Consider the following 6,981-nt stretch of genomic DNA (forward strand, 5'->3'; position numbering starts at 1 on the left):
AAAGTCAAAAAGTCGGCAACACTGATAGTTTCCTCCAACGCAACTCCCACAAAGTTATCATTATGAACGTAAACAACAAACATGACTATTGTTAGTGCTCACAAGCTGTTAAGCTAGCAGGTTGTGGAAGACTCTGCTGACGCGCAATGAGTGCACGGCCACGGGCAGAGTGCGTGCAGGTAGACGGGCGGGTAGGCCGTCCAATCATTACATTCGGGCCGAATGAACGGGCTTATTACAGTCCTGCGACAGCCACAGATAGCGGATTTTTTTCTTTTTTTTCTGTCAGAGCATTTGATTTATTTATTGCTGTCGGGATGTAATGAGAATATCAACAAATATAACAAACAAATGTTTTTGAAGAACATGACCAACCCTAGCTTTAAGGGCCAATCAAGGGATGGTAGATAAGCATAGCATAACAGACATGGATTGTTGTTTTTATATTGAGCAATAAACATTTGTGATTACATTTTAGTGATTTACGACATACTGACTTCTTCATTGTGTGTGAGCTTTACCTGTCTGCACAAGTAAATCCTGTTCATCACACCCATCACAATAACTACTATCTACTTGGATAAATGGTTTCATGCCAGAAGCTTAGCGTCTAGTGCCTCAACTAACATTTATTTCCAAAAATTCAAAGATATTCCACTTACAAATATAAAAAAAAAACAGAAAGGCAAGACATTTTTGACTAATTGTTGTGGACAATGACCGAATGCATTGAAAACAGAAATGTAAATACATTCATTTACTGTATAGCTACAGTGGTGGGGAAAGCATCTGGATCCTTTAGTGAAAGTAGTTATACTACAATTTAGAAATACTACATTACAAATAAAAGGCCATCGCTGGAAAAGTCACTTGAAGGACCAGTGTGTAACATTTAGGAGGATCTATTGGCAGAAATGGAATATAATGTTAATAAGTATGTTTTCTTTAGTGTGTAATCACCTGATAATAAGAATTGTGTTTTCGTTACCTTAGAATGAGCCGTTTATATCTACATAGGGAGCGGGTCCTCTTCATGGAGCCGGCTGCCATGTTTCTACAGTAGCCCAGAACGGACAAACCAAACACTGGCTCTAGATAGGGACATTCACGTCTTTGCATTTTCGCGTCGGCCACTGTAGTTCTCCTACACGCTTGGCACACGGCAGAAGTTTCAGGTGGTTGCAATCTGCAACCTCAACTGCCGCCAAATCCTACTCACAGCACCTTTAAGTAGGTAAGTATTATTAGCAAAATAAAGTGTAAAAATGTACTCATAATGCAGAGAAATCACCCCTGTGAGTGTTATACTATTGTTTAGTATGTAGGCCTATAAATGAATTATTATTACTGATGCACTAATGTAAGTAGCATTTTACTGTAGTCTGTCAAAGTGGAGCTAATTTTAACAATTTGTATACACTGTTGGGTTGTTCAGTCTATAACAGCACCTCATAGTTTATAAGGTAATTATATGTTTTATATGAAAAATCTTACTACAGCTCTATAGATAAATGTAGTGAAGTAAAAAGTACAATATTTCTTTCTGGGTAGAAGGAAGTAGTAATTAAGTAAAGGACAAGTGTGTAGGATTTGGCGGCATCTAGTGGTGTGGTTGCAGATTGCAACCAACTGAGTACCCCTCCGCTCACTCCTCCTTTTCCAAGCGTGTCGGAGAGCTATTGTTGCCTTCAGGTAACGTAAAAATGCGAAAGTCTCTCTCTAGAGCCAGTGTTTGGTTTGTCCGTTCTGGGCTACTGTAGAAACATGGCGGACTCTGTGAAGAGGACCTGCTCCCTATGTAGATATGAAGGGCTCATTCTAAGCTAACGAAAACACGACGATTCTTAAGCCGAAGTTATGCTTTACGCGTCCGCTAGGGTCCTCATAACATAAATTTCGTCATTAGAGGGTGTACGCGTAGGCTCTGTGCGGACGTCCGCCTAATTTGTTCTTACTGCGTGGTCTTTTCCGCGTGGCCATTATGCTACAAGTGGTAACGCAGCGATCTACAGTGCATGTGAGGAATGCGTCCTCCAAGCGGACAGTATAAACAGAACTATTATGCGTCGGTGGTGTCTGCAGCTGTCACACATCCAACCCTAAAAATCCTACGTACTGGCCCTTTAAGTAAAGAATAAATACCTCAAATTTGCATTTAAGCGCAGTGAGTAGATGTAGGTCTACTTAGCTGAGGAGTACATATGCAGAACAGGTTTGTTTTCTTTGCACAGCACTGATGTGTGCGCGTCCCATTTGTTCTGTAAACGGTGTGTGAACATGAAGTCAAAAGGTCATCAGCGGTGCAGGTTAAAACAAACATCATGAGGAACGTTGAGACGCCAAAACTTGTTTTTCCCACACAAAACCACATTGTTGCTTTTTTAAAAAGATACTAGAAACCAAAGCAGCACAAGTTGTACCAATTCAAAAGGATCCGATAATGATCAGTGTTGTTGGGATAAAAAAAAATAAAAAAACACTACTTCCACAAACTCATCCAGTCAGTTACCACATGCTGTGTTTGTTTGTGTGAGACAGGTGTTACACGGCGTTTAGCCACGGGACGTTTAGCAAACACAACAAGCTGCTGGGGGAAATTAAAAAACTCTCACAGTGACATTTATGACTCATTCAGGAAAACAGTTTTCCATTCATGTGTACTTCCCCTGCTTATGTTGCAATTTGATATTAACTAAATACATATTAACATGCTTACATGCGGTGTGTATCACGAGCACACACACGACCAAGGATGTGGAACAAGGAAATTCTCTAATATCAGCACTGTGAGATAAGAAAATAAAACTCCACTCATCACTATGTGTAAATCAGTTAGTAGTTACACAGGAAATTAATTTATTATCAATGAAAATATAAGAGGGTCACATAAACATGTACTCTTTAACATGTTAAATGAAAATGTATGAATGCATATAGGTCCACGTAAAGATGCAACATAGCACTTGTTTTTACGGAGGTTAAGGACAAACCAGTTCTGCAGTGGTGGAAAGTTACTAAGTACATTTATTTAAGTACAATTTTGTACAATGTACTTGTACTGCAACACAGTCCCATGGCAGTTTATGAATCTATTTGATTCGTATACATAGACACGAAGAGAGGAAACCACATATTTGAGGTTCCAGATCAACTTTGTAGAAGCATTTTTCTGCACCAGATAAGATCTTAAGCACCTCTTTTTGAAACCAGGCCAGCTTCTCAAACCTGCATTAACTGATTTTTATAGTCACTTGTGGGCAGCAGAAAGATGTGTCATCACTAGAGCTGTCAATCGATTATAATATTTAATCGCGATTAATCACAAATGAATCGCACGTTTTTTTATCTGTTCAAAATGTACCTTAAAGGGAGATTTGTCAAGTATTTAATACTCTTATCAACATGGGAGTGGGCAAATATACTTGCTTTATGCAAATGTATGTATATATTTATTATTGGAACACAAAACAATGACAGATATTGTCCAGAAACCCTCACAGGTACTGCATTTAGTGTAAAACAATATGCTCAAATCATAACATGGCAAACTGCAGCGCAACAGGCAACAACAGCTGTCAGTGTGTCAGTGTGCTGACTTGACTATGACTTGCCCAAATTGCATGTGATTATCATAAAGTGGGCATGTCTGTAAAGGGGAGACTCGTGGGTACCCATGGAACCCATTTTCATTCACATATCTTGAGGTCAGAGGTCAAGGGACCCCTTTGATAATGGCCATGACGTTGAGCGTTATTTAGCCTCCTTTCCGGCAAGCTGGGTTGTCATGGTGGATTCCTTAGACTTTCTAGTTTCATAAGATGCCAGTATCTTCACTCTATATTTAGAACTGATCCCACTACAACCTCTGAAATTGCGTTAATGGCGTTAAACAATTTGCACTAATGCGTTACTAGGCTTGTTCGAGATGAGCCAGGCCTGCGCGGAATCGATCGCCGCGCAATGCATGCTGGTTAGATTTGTGTCCGACTTGCTCTGACGTCACGCACACGTGGGCAACGATAACCTCACGAGATCGAGTCGGCCGCGGTTTTTAGAGCCAGGCGCCGCAGTTGCTCTCCACCTACTGCAAGACCCAGGGCATTATGGGAAACGCCTGGCTGTCGCCTGATCAAACAGCTGATTGGCTGTTAGTTTTGACAGCAAATACAAGGTGTTGTAGAAAGTCTGAACTTTCTGTGATATGTAACGCTAGATTGTAGCTACAGTATTAGTCTCATGTTGAACAATGAACGTTTCATTTGTTAATAAACAAATCTTGTGTGGTTTATAATAATAATAATTATAATAATTATAATTATAATAATGAAGGCTATTTATATAGCACTAATGAGGGCTCATTACAATGTGCTTTACAAGGCGGACATAAAAATAATTAAGGACAGAATTCACACACGCACATTTCCACATATATTTACAAAAAATTATAAATAAATCCCAACGTGGTCTGCAAACTACAAGTAGCCTACAGATCGGATCTAACAGGATGTCACTTTTCCTGTGACTTCCTGTAAATTCGTTGAAGGCGGCTGGGAACGGCTGGAAACTGTCCGACTTGACCGCAGCTTTTTTTCACCTCCCCTTGATACTGCTGCTACTGCCTGATCTCGTCTACTTTCCAGGCGAGGCGCAGCTCATCTCCAACGAGCCTATTATCACATTAACTTTGACAGCCCGAGTCATCACCTTTAAAGTCGATATAGCACACTTGTTAGCAAACATTTGTTTATGTACTCATCCAGCAGTCACAGAGCAACATTATCATTGATTTGGAGTTATGTTTGTGTCCACCTGATGAATGTTAGTCCAGTAGTCACTCTCTTTTAGCTCTGTTTTTGGTCTCCACCAGCTCCTGAAGGAAATCTCTGTCTCTTTAGCTGCTAAATGCTTCGCTATGTTTACCATTAATTTGTTTATTAATTGTTTGCTGCTTAGCAGGAAGTGTAGAGTGGAGTTTTAGATCTTTTTTCTGCCTGTTGCGGCCAAAAAAAAAACGCTATATTAGAGCGGTGAAAATGAACAAAAACAGTAAAGTTGTGGCTAAACAACAAGCTGAAACTCACTCTAATGTCTGTAAAGCCGAGAGAGAAACTGCAGGTTCAGGTGATTAATCTTAATTTGAATCATTATCTTTTAAAACTAATAGTCCAAACCAATCAGAGAACAGACTCCTGAAGGGTTTCTCAGTTATCTGGGCTGGACTCCACATACTTTGGCTAGACACACTGTTCTACTTAACACCACTTTGAAATGGCATCTTGAATTATGACTCATGTTCTCACTGCGCTCGTAGCATAATATGCAAATACTGAGGCTGGTGTATGTGAAAGGATACACTCCGCTGCAAGTGTGAACAAGTTAAAACATGACATGCCGTTCCTAGAGTTCAGACGGGGAATGAGATTGGATAATAGGGTGACGGAGCAAATTTTGACATCCACAGCTTACTTTCTGCTCTAACACTGAAACAACAACATTTACTCAGTACTCGACTTGAAACTTGTACTTTTCTTGTGTATTTTTCATTTCCTGCTACTTTATACTTCTACTCCACGATATAAATATTGTACTTTTTTTCTCCACTACATTTATTTTTCTAGCCTACTTACTTACTGGTTACTTGTTTACATATAAAGATATGATATGACGCAGTACTATACAGCTAATCTACCCAGTAGTATACAAAGTATTATTACAAATTGGCTCTATATTGATGAACTACAACACTGAAATGCTCTTACATATATTTGCTAGTGATACAAACTGAATAATTGAACACTTCTGCATAAGAGTACTTTTACTTTTGATACTTTAAGTACATTCTGATGATAATACTTTTACGTAACATTTTAAATTCAGGACTTTTACTTGTAATGGAGTATTCTTAGATGACTGTATATCTACTTTTACTGAAGTAAAAGGATCGGAGTACTTCTACCATGACTGGAAACACACATGTATCGTCAGGTAAAATACTTCTTGACTACTTTATCCACTTCTTCAAAGCCTCATTTGAATACTGTTTAAATGATGCAGGGAGTGTAATAAAAAAGGTGTGAGCTTCCTGTGTAACTTCACAGATCCTGACCTGATAATGAGAACATCTGAGGTAAATCTGTAGTGGCTCATGTGCTGTGAAGAATACAGGTAAACATCAGCTGCACCTACAGACGGGTTACAGACGTTTGATAATGACTCCTCCTGCTGGATTTATGAATTAATGCAAAGGTGCTTTCTTGCATTGTGGATTAAGTTACAGTTAAGTAAATGTCTAATGTAAAGCACTTTGTATTGCCTTATAAGAGGTCATTGTCTTGTGTGACATGTTTGTTATTTATATATATATATATTGTTTTTTTTATCCTCATCTACCTCTTTGAGTGTTTTTATGTGACTTGGTTGCTTTAATGCTGAAATGTTCCACTGAGTTTAATCAAGTATTCCATCTATTTATCAAAAGTCAGAGCTCAGATTGTTTGAAATTGATAACAAAAAGAAAACATTTCAAAATAATAATAACAGCTACTAGAATTATAGTATATTTCTACGTTTCTACTATTAATAGTAATGCGGATGTCAAACGTAATGTATATGTTCTTAATATGCCTTGTACAAAGTATTTCTTTTATAATTGTAATATAACTTGTTATTTTTAATTGAGCTTCCCAGCAAAAAGCATTTCACACGATTGTACTTGTATAACCGGCATGACAAAAACATCTTGAATCTTGAAACCTACGTAAAAGGTAAAATCCCAAATAATAATATAATGTAATAATGTATAATAATAATAATAATAATAATAATGTACTACTTCAATTCAATACTTTCAGGGAAATGTAATTCGTGCAATATCAATTTTCCACTATATATTGTTCCTATTTTTATATTTCCTTCTATTTAAATTGTCCATATTTTATTTGTCTATCTACTTTTGTTTACTGTGTTGTATCTTAACTTTTG

This window comes from Sebastes umbrosus, chromosome 15 (genome assembly GCF_015220745.1).
Source record: "Sebastes umbrosus isolate fSebUmb1 chromosome 15, fSebUmb1.pri, whole genome shotgun sequence".
Classification (NCBI taxonomy): domain Eukaryota; kingdom Metazoa; phylum Chordata; class Actinopteri; order Perciformes; family Sebastidae; genus Sebastes; species Sebastes umbrosus.